Source organism: Gavialis gangeticus, unplaced genomic scaffold, assembly GCF_001723915.1.
Source record: "Gavialis gangeticus isolate Ggan-Ray unplaced genomic scaffold, GavGan_comp1, whole genome shotgun sequence".
Taxonomy (NCBI): Eukaryota; Metazoa; Chordata; order Crocodylia; family Gavialidae; genus Gavialis; species Gavialis gangeticus.
In genome coordinates this window covers 39669738-39685538 of record NW_017729033.1, presented here as the reverse complement: position 1 = coordinate 39685538, position 15801 = coordinate 39669738, and the positions used below count along the sequence as shown (strand labels likewise).

General features: G+C 43.2%; 1 long non-coding RNA gene across 1 annotated transcript in view; it reads left to right on the top strand.

Annotated features, from left to right (window-relative positions):
• LOC109303702 overlaps positions 1–12901 on the top strand; it is an 18550-nt gene extending 5649 nt beyond the window's left edge. Inside the window, exon 2 of the long non-coding RNA XR_002099177.1 lies at positions 12687–12901. This is a non-coding gene — a long non-coding RNA (uncharacterized LOC109303702). The remainder of the gene's footprint in view (positions 1–12686) is intronic.
• The last annotated feature ends 2900 nt before the right edge of the window (positions 12902–15801 follow it).

Genomic DNA, 15801 nt, shown 5'->3' with positions numbered 1-15801 from the left:
GTGCCAGGGGCCCCGCAATAACCCCAGCTAGCTCCCTCAACACCCTGGGGTGGAGAGCATCCGGACCCGCTGACTTGAACGCGTCCAGCCCCTCCAGAAGCTCTCTAACCCGGTCCTCCCCAACCTGAGGTCTGAAGGCGATCCCCTCAAGTCCGGCTTCTATCACAGCAGGGAAGTCCCGGTCCCTGCACAAGAAAACGGAGGTGAAGAAAGAGGTCCGCTTTCTCCTCTGACGCAACCACCAGATTGCCCAGCGTATCCTGCAGGGGTCCCACATTACCCGGCGCCTTCTTCATCCTCCCAGTCTTAAGCATCTAAATTTCCTATGCACTGAACAGGAAACTTAGATGTGCTGTGAATTCCATTCCCAAATCCATATGCCTATAAAGTTCGGCAAGATATGGCGAAAAGCCTTATTACACAGTAATTTTGGGAGGCACCTAGAGCTCTAAACCCCTGGATTGTCTGCGCATCAACACCTGAAATTTTTTGTATGCACTTATTAAGTGACTCAAAGTGATGCCCCGCCAGGGTAGGATTATCTCTGATCCATGCTACCCAGCTCATGTGACACTAAAGTGCAGCCTCTCTACTCACAAATAAATGCAAAATAATTCAACTGAGAATCTTTTCCCAAACTCAAGCCATGCCAACAATTATATATGATTAACTTCTGTGGGTATTCCCACTGACACCAACAGAACTACAGTCCAGGAAATAAAGTTAAACTTATACAAAGGTACCTGCAGGATCAGTGCCCAAGTCTGAAAATTGTCATTCTAAGGATGTATTAAAATCACTTACAAAGTTTTTATCATCTTTGGAGCTTCTTTTGGTTACAGTTTACTTTCATATGCATGAAAGCTAATCAGATTTGAAAGTACCTGTGATAGGTAAGAGCAAGGGCCAGAATTCAGGTCTCCTACCATCCCAGGAGAGTAACCCCCTCAACTTGAGTCATTGCCTTCTATAACTTTGTTCTCCTTCTGGCCCTCTGTGATGAAAAATGCTAAGCGGGATGAGTTCTAGCCTGAAGTTCTAGTGGGGAACACTTTGGGAGGCTTAGGATAAGCATTCTTTGCTGTAAATAGTTGCTGTAACTAGTTTCATAAGTAGGACATCTAGACACCCTTTTTACAGTCTGGGAGCAGCAGCAGCCTGCAGAGAGTGCTCACTAATTCTTTCCCCATAACACTATTTCATTTAACTTGGTGAGTCCCTACATTAATACTACAGTTTCATAAGAGCTTTGCTGTGAGTATGGCTAACTGTGCTTGAGGAGAAAGTGAGGCTCTGAGAGATCTGTGGGGTAGAGAAAGGATAGCCCCAGGGAGAAGAGACTAGAGTCCAAGAAAGGACAGAGAGAATTGCAGTGGCATAACAAAGTCTGCCTGTTTGAAACAGAGAAGTTTGCCATGCTGTTTGAGTTACTGGCACTCTGACCCCCCATCCCATGCCCCCCTCCCACTTTGAAGAAGAAAACACACCCTTCCCCAGGAGCTGACCAAAAATGGAAGGAGCTCTTTCAGGTGGGGGTGCTATAAATTACTGGGTGAGCCATGGAAAAAGAAGAGCGAGGGTCTCAAAGCTAGTGGGTTACCTTTTGTGAAGGTAGCCAAAGCTAGCTTCAGGGAGCCCTTTAGGAGATGTAGACCAAACACAACTTCTTCTTCTTAGACAGTCTCAAGGTTGAGCTTTTTCTTGAAAAGGTATGATCCGGGAGACCTTAGAACTGCCCTAGTGGCCTGACTTCAATATGAAAGTGGTGGGGATTAACCTAGATCTGGTCATTGGCAAAGTGAGAAATGTGAGTTTGAAGCAACCAGCTAGAACAAAGGTCTCCCATTTCCTGGGCAGTTGTATTAGCCAAAGGGTGGATGGCATCACCACCTTTTCCTCCAAGAGAGGATGTGGGCTGCTTTGTTTTTCACTAAACTCAGTATCAATGTGTTAGGTATTCTGTTTCAGTTGCACCCCCAAATGAGCGCTCTGGATCCCAAAATGGCAGAGGCATCTAGTGAAAAGCCCCAAGTCTCTGCTCTGAGGAGGAGCAGGAGTTCATACGCAACCTTAGGCCTAGCATTTCCCATTGTCCCACTCTTAAAAATTCCCTGGTCTGTTCTTTGGAGGCAGCTAGCTACCTCCATTGACTGCATTGGGATCATAGGAGCCTAACTGTCTCAGCTGGAACAACTCTTCTGAAGGAGGTGCCACATGTTTAGGTGCTGCAATGTGTACATAGATGTGCACATAAGAACAGGCTCATTCTGGCTGTAAGTGATTTAGATAATATCAACAGGAAGACTCTGGGAAACTAAAAGACTGAACTTCCATTTTCAAGTCCCAACTGAACACCCTACCCACTAGACAAAGTCTTCACCTCAGGATCAACCATATATTTAACAACATCTAATGCAGTATTATCCATTGCCTCTTGTTTCTGAACAATAAATGACAGGGCCTGATAAATGTGCATCTTGATCAGGTTTGATCAGCTTTGTCTTTCTAATCAAATTTTTCATAACCCTGATAATTAACTTGAGGTAATACATGTGTATAATCTTATAAAACTACGGATGAAAGGGACTTGGGGGTCATGACTGACCACAAGATGAACATAAGCCTTCAATGTGATGCTACAGCTAGTAAAGCGAGCAAAACCCTGGCTTGCATCCATAGATGCTTCTCAAGCAAATCCCAGGACATCATTCTCCCATTGTACTCGGCCTTGGTGAGGCCGCAGCTTGTGTACTGCATCCAGTTTTGGGCTCCACAATTCAAAAAGGATGTGGAGAAGTTTGAGAGAGTCCAAAGGAGAGCCACACACATGATCAGAGGTCAGGAAAACAGACGGTATGGTGAAAAGCTGAGATCTATGGAACTCTTCAGGCTGGAAAAGCGTAGGCTCAGGGGTGATCTGGTAGCCGCCTATAAGTTTATCGGGGTGTTCACCAGGATCTGGGGGAACTTCTGTTCACCAGAGTGCCCCAAGCAATAACAAAATTGAACAGACACAAACTCCTCCATGACAGTTTCAGGCTAGACATAAGGAAGAACTTCTTTACTGTTTGAGCCCCCAAGGTTTAGAATAGACTGCTGCCAGAGGTGGTTCAAGCACCTACTTTGAACGCCTTCAAGAGACATTTGGATGTTTATCTTGCTGGGATCCTATGATCCCTGCTGGCTTCCTGCCCCTGGGGCAGGGGGCTGGACTCGAAGATCTTCCGAGGTCCCTTCCAGCCCTAGTGTCTATGAAATCTATGAACTCTATGAAAACTAACAGTTTACAGAGGTTGGTCTGGCATCCTGTGAAGATGAGTTGAACACAATGTAGTTTATATAAAAATATATAATACTCTATTATAACTCATGAAAAAGACCAGCTCTAAAAATCTCAGAGGTCAATTCAAATTGTATTCCTTTGGATTTACATTGATTACTTTTTTAAATATGCATAAAGTCATAGCTACACACACACGCACACACACACACACATAATGGTTCCAAATTATATCATAATTAATGATGATTTTTCAAAAACTGTCTTTTAAGTATAGCTCCCCGATCCAAAATTTTTTGAATCAAAGGGAAATCAAATTTCTGTTGTCAAATTTTCCTGAATACTTATGTGCCTCAAGATATGCTGAACATGCACTAATTCCTCTGATGAGAAGTGCAAATGGGGGCCCACCAAACTATAATAGAATAGCCTTTAAGGACTCCAGGAGAATTATAAGGTTGTTTTTTAATTGTTCTGGGCCCTACACATAGGCTAGGGACAGAAATTACATATAAACCAGTATAAGTGATCAGAACAGAACAAAAGTTCAGTGCACATAAACTGCTTTCAAAACGGCCAAAGCTAAACCTGGATGGATGTAGTATCAGACTTAACTGATTTAGGTTACATTGGTTTATTGAACTTCTGTTCCAGTTCCCCTCCAGATTCAGGTTAACTCGCAGTCCCCCAACATCGCAGGATGCTTTGCATATTCTTCATAAACCCCCCTTGCAGGGTTAGCGTGCTTGCCTTGGCCCACGCTATCTGTTCTAGCTGAGTAGGGAACTGTGCACTAGCACCCCCAGGCATCTGGCCTAGGCCACTTCTGGCATGTGACTGCATTTCCGGAATCAAAATTGAATGTCTGTTCACTTGTTTATCAGTTCAATCTGTGCAGCTTAGACTAACCTGCAAAGATTGAATTAGTTCAGCCTCTACCTTTTTGATTGTCTGCACTTAGCCATGAAGGGGAAATTTCTGATAAATGGCCAGAGCATGTAGCCAAAGAGAAGGTACATTATGGGGATAGGAAAATCATGGATTTGAAGATTAGCAATTTTAAAATTTAAGCAGCCTGTGATTTTGGGTAACCAGGGCTACAAAAGTTGCAGATAGTATATCTGTTCTTCTCCAATCCTGAGCCATGCTGAGCACAAGCTCGCCAAAGCCCACAATAAAGGCCCGGAAGTTATTAAAGGTAAAACTATGTATTTTAAATATGTCAGTCAACATTACACAAAAATAAACAGGCATTCCATTTACTTATCAATAGAATTAGTAGTCCTATAAATTAAAAAAAAAATCCAAACCTTTTAGTTTGCTAACAAGGTGTTAGCCACAATGGCTAAGTACAGACAATCAAAAAACCTGAGGCAGAATCAATTCAATCTAAGCATTTTAAGCATTTAAGCATCTCAGCATTTTATGCATACTTTGCACAGAGTTTATAAATAGGAAAGCATCCACATTCCAGCTTGCAAAGTACAAAAAAACAAAGAGACTGCTCTAAGCTTTGATCTTGTTACTTCTACCCCAGGGTAAACATACTCTTTTCCAAGCTGAGCTGCTTTAACCTACAGAAAAAAAATATATAAAACTTTAGTTTTTAAACAGTAGAGAACTTTCCTAACTCCCAGCTGGTTAGATTGATATGTGTAGGATGGCTGCCAAAAAGAGAACAGCTGAAAAGTCTATATTTAAACAACAGAGGTGTGCCAAGCTATCTGAAAATCATTTGAAACCTGGCATACGGGCAGGCTGCACAAACATCAGATGCATGGCATGAAGGTAATAGAAGCCTTTCCTTTTTGGCTAACATAACCATACTCCTCTACATAAGAAAGATCAGGGATCTAAGGTCCCAAACCTGGGCACCACTGAGGTCCTCATGTACCAGTTTAGGGGCTGTACAGAGGCTCCAGAGACAGTAACCTTTTCGATCAGGAACTCTTGTAGTATAGGTGATGGCTTTCTGCTGTTGACTTGTTTACAGTAAACAGAGGGGGTTTGGAAAGAACATGTTGGGCCACAGCACCCAAGACTTTGACAGCTTTAGCTTTTTGCAAATGTTCTTGCCATATCCCCTGCCTTGCAAGAATCCTCCCACGCTTCCCCTTCTGGAGGGCTTAGGGGTTTAGTGGTTAAAATGTATGCCATGAAAGGACTTCCCCCTTCTAGGTTTCCCCCTTCACAGAAGGACTTTTCTCCTACATAGTTTTTCATGCAGTCAGAAGCTTTGTATTCTAGGACTGGAGATTTGGCCAAACAAGTCCATTTGTAGAATAGAAAAAAGAAAAGAAGAGAGGACTAAATTCAGTAGGTTCAGTTATTTGTTACAAATGATTAAATCTGCTTTAATATTTGTTAATTCCTGTGAGTAGAGATGGTCATTTATTTTCACAAAATTCATGAAAAAATATTTTTAAAATTTCTCTAAAGTTTTCTTTATTCAATAACATAATTTGACGATGAACAAAAATATGACTTTCCTTCTATTTTAATTTTGCCTCATATTCCAGGGCAAAAGGGGAAGAAGAAACCAGGCATGTCTACACATGAATATTAATATGATGCAATAAACTCCAGCACAGCTCATCCTGGAGCTTATTGCTCCTGGGTGTACCATTTACATGTGTGCCCAGGACTGCAGCATAGTGAGTTGGGACAGTGCAGCCTCAGCTGGCAGGAGGTCTGGGGGGGTCACCCTACCAACCCAGGGCTGCTTCTGCCCAGCTCAGCAAGCTGCGGAGGGGCTGGTTAGAACACAAGGGTGCTGCACTGGCTGGCCGGCAGCCCCTGCACTGTAGTACCCTCATGCCCTAGCTAGCCCCAGTCACTGTCTACGTGCATGTTGCAGCAGAGTAAATAACTGCAGTAGAATAGTACTTGTGTTGGGCAATACTATCCTACAGTGGAGTTGATTAGTTTACTCCAGCATAATAGCACCACTTAGCTAGATGGGGACTTTTTACTGCGAAGCTAATTAGGTAACCCCTCAGTAAGCATCTCTCATATAAATACACCCACTGTTTTTGAAAACTGAGATCAGATGTGAGCATTTACCATTATTTTCTTTATTCCATTAGAGGAGCAGGGAGAGGGCAGAGGAAACAAGTGAAGAAAGTAATGCTTTACCCTTTTTAAACTTCACCCCCTTAATTTTGCAGGAAAATGGGTATGGAGCAGGAAGAAAGGTGGATAAAAAAGTAGCCAGGAAAACAAAATATATTTTTTATGGCGTTTAAGTAATTTTTTCATGTGTTTCCCTCCAAAAATTATCTCAGAATTTTTCATGAAATTAAATTATATTTTTTAATAAAAATATCATGTGGTCTACTATGACTCTACAGCACATGGAAGCATAGGGCTTGCTCCAGTATCACCCAAGTTAATAGGAGTTTTGTCCACTGACTTAAATGGTAGCAAGATAAAGACTGCAGTCAGAGTGAGGAGAGATCTCCAGATCTCAGAAAATGTTCCATTATCATTCTAAATTCCTTTTGTCACAACTGCGGAAGAAACGTTTAATCCCTGAGAGTTATTCCAATACAAAGTACAGTAATTATCATATATTATCAGATGATCAGACTAGCTTAGACTTTTAAAACAATGGGGAAAGGGCAATGTTATATATGCTGTTTCTATGAACCTACCAGGGAAGTGTCCTGACTTTTTTTAAGAACATGCTTCCCTTAATGTGTGGCTTGTGCTTTTACGTTATTTTTAAAAGAGCTCACTTAGGGGAATTGTATTGCATCAGACAACATTTACTGGGACTGCAATTTCACCGAAAAATGTAAAATATAATAAATGGGAGTCTTTTACTACTCTTTATTCCTCCTAACTGGAGATTCTTAGCAGAGCTCCATTAAACGGACAACTACAAAAAAGCCTCTTTCAATATCTTTGAAACACATATTAATATTGCTTTGTAAAACGAAAGCATGTTCTGATCAATGTACTGCTGGATGCTCACAACTTAACATTACGTACACACACACACTATGGAGACCTTGCTGCCATTCCTCAGAGGGGGTTTGGTGGGAGTTAGGTCCTGCCTCTCAAGAAAAGGAAGGTCCTCTGTTACCCATGTTCTAAGCCATGTATTTCTTAGCTTTATATCCTGCCCTTCCCACAAAGGCTCAAAATGGCTTACAGTAAAGTCAGAAACATATAAGCAATAAGCAAAACTACTATACAAAAAGACAGCCAACCATGGGGATAAATCCATAGGAGTCATGTTACAGTTGCATCCATACTGTGGCCTACTTGGGACCCTTACTCCACCCCTGCTTCCCAGCTGAAAGCAGCAGCTTTAGCTGCACAGTGTGAGTAGAGGAAGGATCATAGCAAAATGCAACTGTTTGCAAGGAAAAATGACATTTTGGTTAAAAAATATTTGGAGTGAATTTAATGCCATTGAAGGGGCTGGACAGACACCCCTGAATATTTCAATCCTCTCTCTACAAACAGTTACTGTGCAAGCCATGGCACTCCCTGCTGTTTTGAAAAAGCTCAACAAGTCTAATCTGGTTGGTGGAACTCCCTTTTGGGTATGGGGATATGGTTCACCTTCCCTGTCCCTTCAGACGTTAGCATCTCTGCTGAGTCTGCTATCCGGAGCCATTTCAGCTGATGGTGTTTTTAGGAAGAGGCTTTCTCTCCACCAAGAACAGGGACAAGGGCAACTAAACTAGTCCAAACTTGACCAAATTGGCTGATCCAAGACACTGCTATCTGATTGCTGTTTCATGCTCAGCAAATTAAGCAGAGCTAATTTCATTTGTAAATGTATTATTAGGAATCAGGACTAAACAAGGCAAATGTAAGGACAGTAAAGTAGCTCTATTTGAGGAAATAAATACCATGCCATATGTTTCATAGCTCAAAATCCACCTGCTGATTAAACATCTTTAGTGTGAAACCACTGAAAAGAGGCACAGTATTATTAATGATTAATAAAAATATTAATCATAATGATTAATATCTCATATTATTATTTTTAGTCAGGAAAGTGAGGCAGGAAGAAACTACTTTCAAGCAATCTCAGAAAATAATTCATCAGTGTCGTTTTAGAGTATGTCTTTCAGTCATGTGTTTTTCTCTGAATGTAGTGGCCAAAAAAGTGTTAAAAATAAACATTTCAAACAGGTGTAAAGTGAAAGTCAATTGGAAACACAAAGCATCCAATTTAGAAGCTTATCCTCTCTGGTTCAGAAAAATCTGACAAGGCTGTTGCTGATCTGTTATGATCACTCCAGGTGCACGGATACCAGCAGGATAGTCATTTTCTTAAAATGTCTTTGCACCCCAGGCAATTAAGTAAAAGGCAAAATAAGAGCTTTTCTTATGTTCCCCTAGAGAGAAAAATAATCAGTTCCTATTATGGACTGAGAATGCCACTGGTAATACTTCAGCCTCCTAAGAGAAATCTAATACATGGAAAGGTTCTTTGTGGGGGAGGGAACAAAACAAAACCCTGGATCAAAAGATACATTGTTCCAAATACTAAATGTATTAAACAAATGGGAGAAAAGCTTAAATGAAAGGATAAGTATTCCAGCCCTCTTAGTCTTTTCTTGAGAACACACTAACCAATATGAAATGAAGACTATTTATATTGCTCATAAATGGTACTGCTCACTAGGGCTGTGTGAAGCCTCAGGTGCTGATTCAATTAGGAGGAGATTCGACCCGATTCAGTGGCCAAATCTCCGAATCCGAATCAAATCAGGAGACCAATTAAAAGGTCTGAATTGATTCAAAGCTCCCCCGATCAATTCGGAAAAGATTTGGAGAGCTTCGGCGATTTGAGCAGTCCCTGGTTGCTGCAGCAGGGAGCTGGACCTGGACTCCATGTTGGTAAGCAGTGGGTGGAGGAGGGAGAACTGGAGGAGGTGGGAGGTGACCGTGGGGGGATCCCTGCCAGGCCCCATCCCCTGCCCGCTCCCCCAGGCCCCCTGAGCACCCCCCAACCCCTGCCCACTGTCCCAGCCCCACCCCCATGGGTGCCATGCCCGCCCTAGCACCTCGCTCTTTAAAAAAAAGCCCCCACTCACTGGTTGCTGCAGTGGCCTTGGGAATTCTGCCGGGGGTGGGACAGAGACCCCCATGCAGCATAGGGCAGTGGGGGGCAATGGAGATCACGCCCCAACCTCCACCTGGCAGCAGCCAGTGAGCAGGAGCTTTTTTTAAAGAGCTGGGAGCTGGGGCTAGGCAGGGCAACCATTGAGAGCAGGCAGGGGATGTGGCCAATTTGGAGATTCGACCGATTCGGCTGTGGCTGAATCTCTGAATCAGATTGAGCCAGATTGATTTGGGACAGTGATTTGAATCACCAAATCGAATCACTGTCCCCTGAATTGGCTGAATCCAAAGTGAACACTAGCCACTTCCCACAGGCCTACTGCTCACCCAAACAGCTTGAAGAAAAGCATCTGAATCTTCCTTCTGTACCTCTACAGTGATATAAAGCCAGGACATAACTGTGTAGCTAGCCATACTCCAGTCCATAAAACTGTACCTTTGTATAATAAGGAGGGGCACAACCAATCCCTGGATAGTTGGACAGTTGTGTAGCATCTTCTCCGCAATCAAACCCTTTCCCTTGCCCCAGAACCTAAGTAGATGGTATCAGAATTGCGGCAAGTGCATTTCCTACCTGATTCCATATTGAATAGTGAAATAAAGAGGACTTGAGTTACTTTGACCCAGCAAAAATGCCTTCACTCTGAATTGCTCTAATGGTGACAGTTCTAACACTTTGTATGCATCTGCTATGTCTCAAAACAACTTAAATCAATGAACCCCAAAAACTGATCTACAAATAATTCATCCCTTTCTCATAGAGACAAAGGGTGAACTGGATGACACTTGTTGAAGGGCTAGTAAATCTGAAGTGGTTCTCTATGCTTAACAACAGCGCAGCTATTAGTCCCACACCATATTAGCACAGCTATTAGGCCCATATAAGAACAACGCAGCTATTAGACCCTTGCTATATCACTGTAGAATTTAAATCTGGTACTCCTCAAACAAGGGCTAGGGTTCACGCTACAAGTTTACTGTAAAACTAGATAACTGAATATTCAAGGAGGTCTTCATGTACCTACCATAGTATCTATAAAAGTAATTGTTGTAACCCATAAAAGTATCCATGTTGACCACTTCTTAAAAAGGGGAGGAAATAGATTCTGTATGATGTAGTCATTCAAAAAGGGACAGTATCCCTTTAGTATCCCTGAGTCATTCAAGTTTTAAGTATCCCTTAGTCATTCAAAAAGGGACATTACTGAGAAAAGAAATGGTGTTTTGAAACAGATCTCTCTGTTTAGGTGATCCTCCTTAGGGGTGAAACTGGCTCAAAGTATAAGGTCTCATGAGGCTTCAAAATTATCTAAGCTGCTAACACAGGCCTGAAGTGGGGATGAAGTGGTACATGGGACCTTGCACTGGCCCATTTCACTGACAGAAAATTCATACCCAATCCCATGGGAGATAATGGACCTCCTGGATTATTTAATTTAGATCTGGATTTTCTACCCATATTTCCAAACTCTATGCATTAGAAATGAATTACTCTCTCCATTACTGAAAGCTTTGTGACGTAACTTATCTCCATAAACTGTATGGCAAGCCACAATCACATGCTTTTCTACTTATAAGGTACTGTTTCACATTTGGATGTATGAACTTCTACAGACTGCAATAACTAATGAACCCTTGTGTCAATTATTTCTAGTTCCAGTTTTTAAAATAGTGCCTAGGTCATACGCTAATATTCTTTAAACAGCTGTTAAAACTGGTATGTCCTAGATGACAACATATATGATTTAGCACATTACAAAAAAACTCTTTCTTTTGTCAATTATTAACTTACCTGTACCATGGCGTATGTTATCATTTGGCACAGATCTGTTTTTCCTGTTAATATTTCACTTCCTTTGAGGGTTATTCATTCTAGTTTTGTTCTACAACAAATTGAATCAAAATGCAAAGCTCTATGTTAAATCATACAATTATAATGTGAATGGATTGCAGTTTGCCCAAACAAATGCACACGTAGTCACTTTCAGTGCAATCTATAAAGGTAGACTTACTTTCAAAAAACAGACTAAATCCAAGCAGACTTATTCCTAATTGCTTACATTTTCTCTCTGAATGTGACATATGTCACAGACAAACATTTTACCTTGAATTTTAAAGTCAGAGAACTCCTTTGTTTACACAGTCCATCCCAGTAAACGAAACAGTAATCACTGATCAATCTATCTAAAATATTTTGGGGATGATTTTTTTTCTTATGAGTTATCATTTATCTTATTTGAGGCATTTTTGAAGAGTTCCTCAAATAAGAGAGTTCATTTTGTCCAATAAGACGTTGCTGTAGTAGCCAACAAACAATGCTCTGAAATTTACTAAGCCTTAGGAAACTAGCTATTGAAAAATATTCATAATTCGATGGATCAGTTTTCCTTCTGTATTTCTTAGGCACGTTGGAACTGTTTGAAAAGCCCCATATTCAAGGTCAGGCTTCGATAAAGTATTAAACTTCCCCAAGAGCATTCTGTAATGTGTTCTTAGTTGTTTCATGAAACTATCAACCTTATATCTTTTTTCCCTCATCCCGTGTATTACCATGTTTACTTATACATCTATTAGTAGTACTAATGCTCTTAGCATCAGAGTGTCCTGGTAGTATTACCTACTGAATGACCCTTCTGAAATCAAACAAACACAATAGAAATAACTACATATTTTACATAGTAAAATAAAAATACTTTGGGCCAAATCCTTAATTACTAAAAACATGTGACACATAGCTACACGGCATGTATTTAATAATGGAAAATTGTATGATGTTTGTGAGAGAACACAGAACAAGGTGGAGGACTATGGAATGTGTTTTATATTCCCACAAGTTACACCACAAGTCTCAGAATACACAATATGTGCAATGGTTCTACAGGTGTTTAACAAGGATATAGCCACGGGAAGCAGGGTATAGCTACGGGAAGTGGAGATAGCACTGTCTGCTACAATATTTAGTCCAGAAGGGTTATCAGACAAACTGGTTGGCAAAGTTTTGCAGTGTAAAGCTAATTATTATTGTTGAGATTTCCACTAACAAATTTCATACATAAAATAGCAAGCAACTTCCCTCGGCTTTGTCGTAGGCAGAATGGGTGGTACCAAAAGGCAAAGCATTAGAAAATGCTATTTGAATACTACCCAAAAGCAATCTGTACATGGGGTTTTTTTCATTGTTGGTTTGGTTTGATGTGTTGGGGGCTTTCATATATGACATGTATAATATAGGCCTTTGGCTCAAAGAAGTTACCACCTAATTATACAACTGACAGATAAAGGTGCATGGTCAGAGTAATACCATGTTTTTCCCTGACAGGGGCCTAAAATTATGTAGACCACCAAGATGGAACAGTAAATCAGAATTAACAAGTTTCAATACATGTTAAAGAAAGAGTATCACCTCCTGAAAGGAGGAAAAATATTACAGAACATGGAATATTAATACAGAATCTCTGCTTGTCTTCCTGCCCACCGTACAAACAACTGAATCTTGGAGTCCAGGGCTTCCTGACCACACAGAAGCCATCACAACTCTTTTTTTCTTCAAAACAAAGAAAGAAAGAAAGATAGAGGGAAATAAAGAAAGAATACCTGGCACATCAAAAAGGATATCTGAGCTAATTAAGCTAATTAATAAATTCCATGTTACAAATGTACAACAGCTCTAACTTTAACAGTGGTGGTGGCCTTCTTTGCATGCTGCAACCTCATTTAAAGGATCAAAGAGAATTCAAAATTGTATTGAAGTGGCCTCAAGTACCATACAACTTATGTTTCCTGTATTTCCTGTATAAATCTGATGTAGTATAAGTGCTGTTCAACAAAAGGGAATTTTCTTCTCCAAAACCTGGATATAAAAATATGGATGCCATCCCGCTACAGTTTATCCAAAGAGTGGAAAAATATGCAAGAGCAAGAACAGAAAAGAGCACTTATGAATTTCAGTAATTCTCTTACCCAAGTAACCTAGATGGAGAGAGCTACAACTTTCAAAGTCTGCATATGATGGGGAATTATAAGAAAGGAAGCACTTTCTTCACATAGGTGGGTTTCTTGTGTGCTACAGAAAGAAGACCCTTATTTTGTCTTCATACTTCAAAACTACCATTAGAAAAGATTCTGAGAAGGTGCACCTACATGAGACAATTTACTGCGCAGTATAGTATAGTAAGCTGTATAGTAAGCATGAGCTTCTACGTGTGCACACACTTACTGTGCAGTAAATTGCCCCAATCGTGAGTACATTTGCTACCTGCAAATGCAAGTAGCAAATTTACTTCTGATTATTACTGTGCGGTAGCACTCAGATAGATGCCTGACTGGGAGTAAATGTGCTCCCAGTCAGCCAGGCAGCAGTGAGTGGGAGATTGCTCCCAGCCCCTGGGGTGAGAGATTGCTCTCTGCCCCTGGGAGCTGCCTGCTACCGACGCAGACTCTGCAACCGGAGCCCAGGTGGGAACTATGTCCCCTTGCCCTGGCAGCAGGGAGCTTCTAGCCCCTGTTCCGAGATCATGATCGGAAAGCAGAGCCTGGGAAATCCTTATCTCCCAGCCCCCACTTTGCCATCGCAGTTGGGGAGCAGGGGGCTGGGAGATCCTTATCTCCCAGCCCAAGGCCTGCAGTGATCATGGAGCTGGGTGGGGAACAGGATCTCTAGCCTGTTCCCCACCCAGTTCTGTGATCATGTTGCTGGGCAGGGAACAGGCTCTCCAGCCCCTGCCCCATGATCATGGAACTGGGGCTGGGAGCCACCCCGGTCAGGGGCAGGTCCCAGTCCCATGCCTTGATTGGGTGATCAAGATGTGGGGCTTGGAAATAGTCCCCTGCTCTGATCTGCCAGTGGTGCAGCCAGCAGTGAGCCCCCAGCTGGGTGAAGAATCCCTGCCCAGCTGGGGGAATCACTGCTAGATGCCCCACAGATAGATCAGGGCAGGGAGCTAGGACCTGCTCCTCCTCTGCAGCTCTTTTCAAGTCCCCTGCCCCTGACTGGGGAGCCAGGACCAGAAGTTCCCTGCTGCCAGGGAAGAAGGACATTGTTTCTGCCTGGGCTCTGGTGACAGAGCCTGTCCCAGCAGCAGGCAGCACGCCAGAGCCAGGGAACAATGTCCCAGCTTCCGCCAGAAGATATCTGTCTCCTGATCCCAGGCTTCCTGCCAGCCCCTGATCTAGCACCCAGGTGGAGTCTAGAGCTCCCCTTGGCTGCTGCAGAGGGTGGGGGCAGGCTCCCACCCAGAAACATTTACTAAGCCAGCCAGCTTCATGCCATGCCACACAGTTCCCGGCTGCAATGCCAGGGACGCACACAGTGTGGCGTGGCACAGAGCTGGCCTGGCCTGACTGGGCACCTCCCAGCAGCGTGCAGTTCCCAGCTGCAATGTCAGGACCGCAGAATGCAGCAGGACCGTGGCACAGCATGGAGGCAACCGGGCATCTTCCCATACCATGCAGTTCCCAGAAGCATCGCACTAAACTGACTCAGCTTGGCCCATCCTCTCCAGACACCATGCAGTTCCCAGCTGCAACATCAGGGTCCGTGTAGCATGGCACAAAACCCGCCAGACTGGTCCTGTGGCACACGGTTCCCAGCTATAATGCCGTGACCCACACAGAGCCAGCCCAGCCCGATGGCACGCTAGTGCCAGGAGCCATAGGGAATCCCATGCCATCAGGCTAGGCCAGCTCACAGGGTTCCTGGCACTCTAGCTGGGAGCCACACATGGAGGCACAGAGCCACAGTTCCGCAAGCCCACATTCCAGCCAGGAACTGCACAGTGCCCACCCTCACATCCCACATCCACACACAAGCCCCCACACAACCCATACTCACAGCAACCCAAAAAACCCCATACCCACCCCCACACCCCTCCCCATGCCCCCCCACACACACCCCACAATGTACAAGAGTAAGAATTCATTCTGAGCTATTATGCAATCACCTCTATATACACAATGAAACGCACACAAATCAGGTCAAAAATATTTTTTGAAATAAAAGATGTTATAGTAGATGTGTGATTTTTAGAATACAATTTAGTTTTTATTCAGTTTGAAGATGGTAACCCCTCCACCCCAAGGAGTACTTCTGGGGCAATGGGAGAGACTTCCAGTGGCAAAGGTCAGGGGTTAGGGCAGGGACTTCCAGTCCCAAGATGGTGACCAGGGAGTGGGGCACCTGTTGTGGGGCAGGGCTACCCTTGACAGCTCACCAAAAGTCATTAAGCGGCCCTCCAGCCAAAATAATTGCCCGCCCCTGAATTACAGCAATCCCTTCACTCCCCAGCCCTGATGCCACATGCCTCCTCACTCCCTAAGGCAATGCAGGGGAGTGGAGCAGTTCCCCAGAGCCAGTGAAGCCCACCCCAGGCCATCAGGCCCCTAGCCCCCAAGTGCCTGGTGGAGCCCACCCCAGGTCCCAGCCCCTAGCCCCCAGG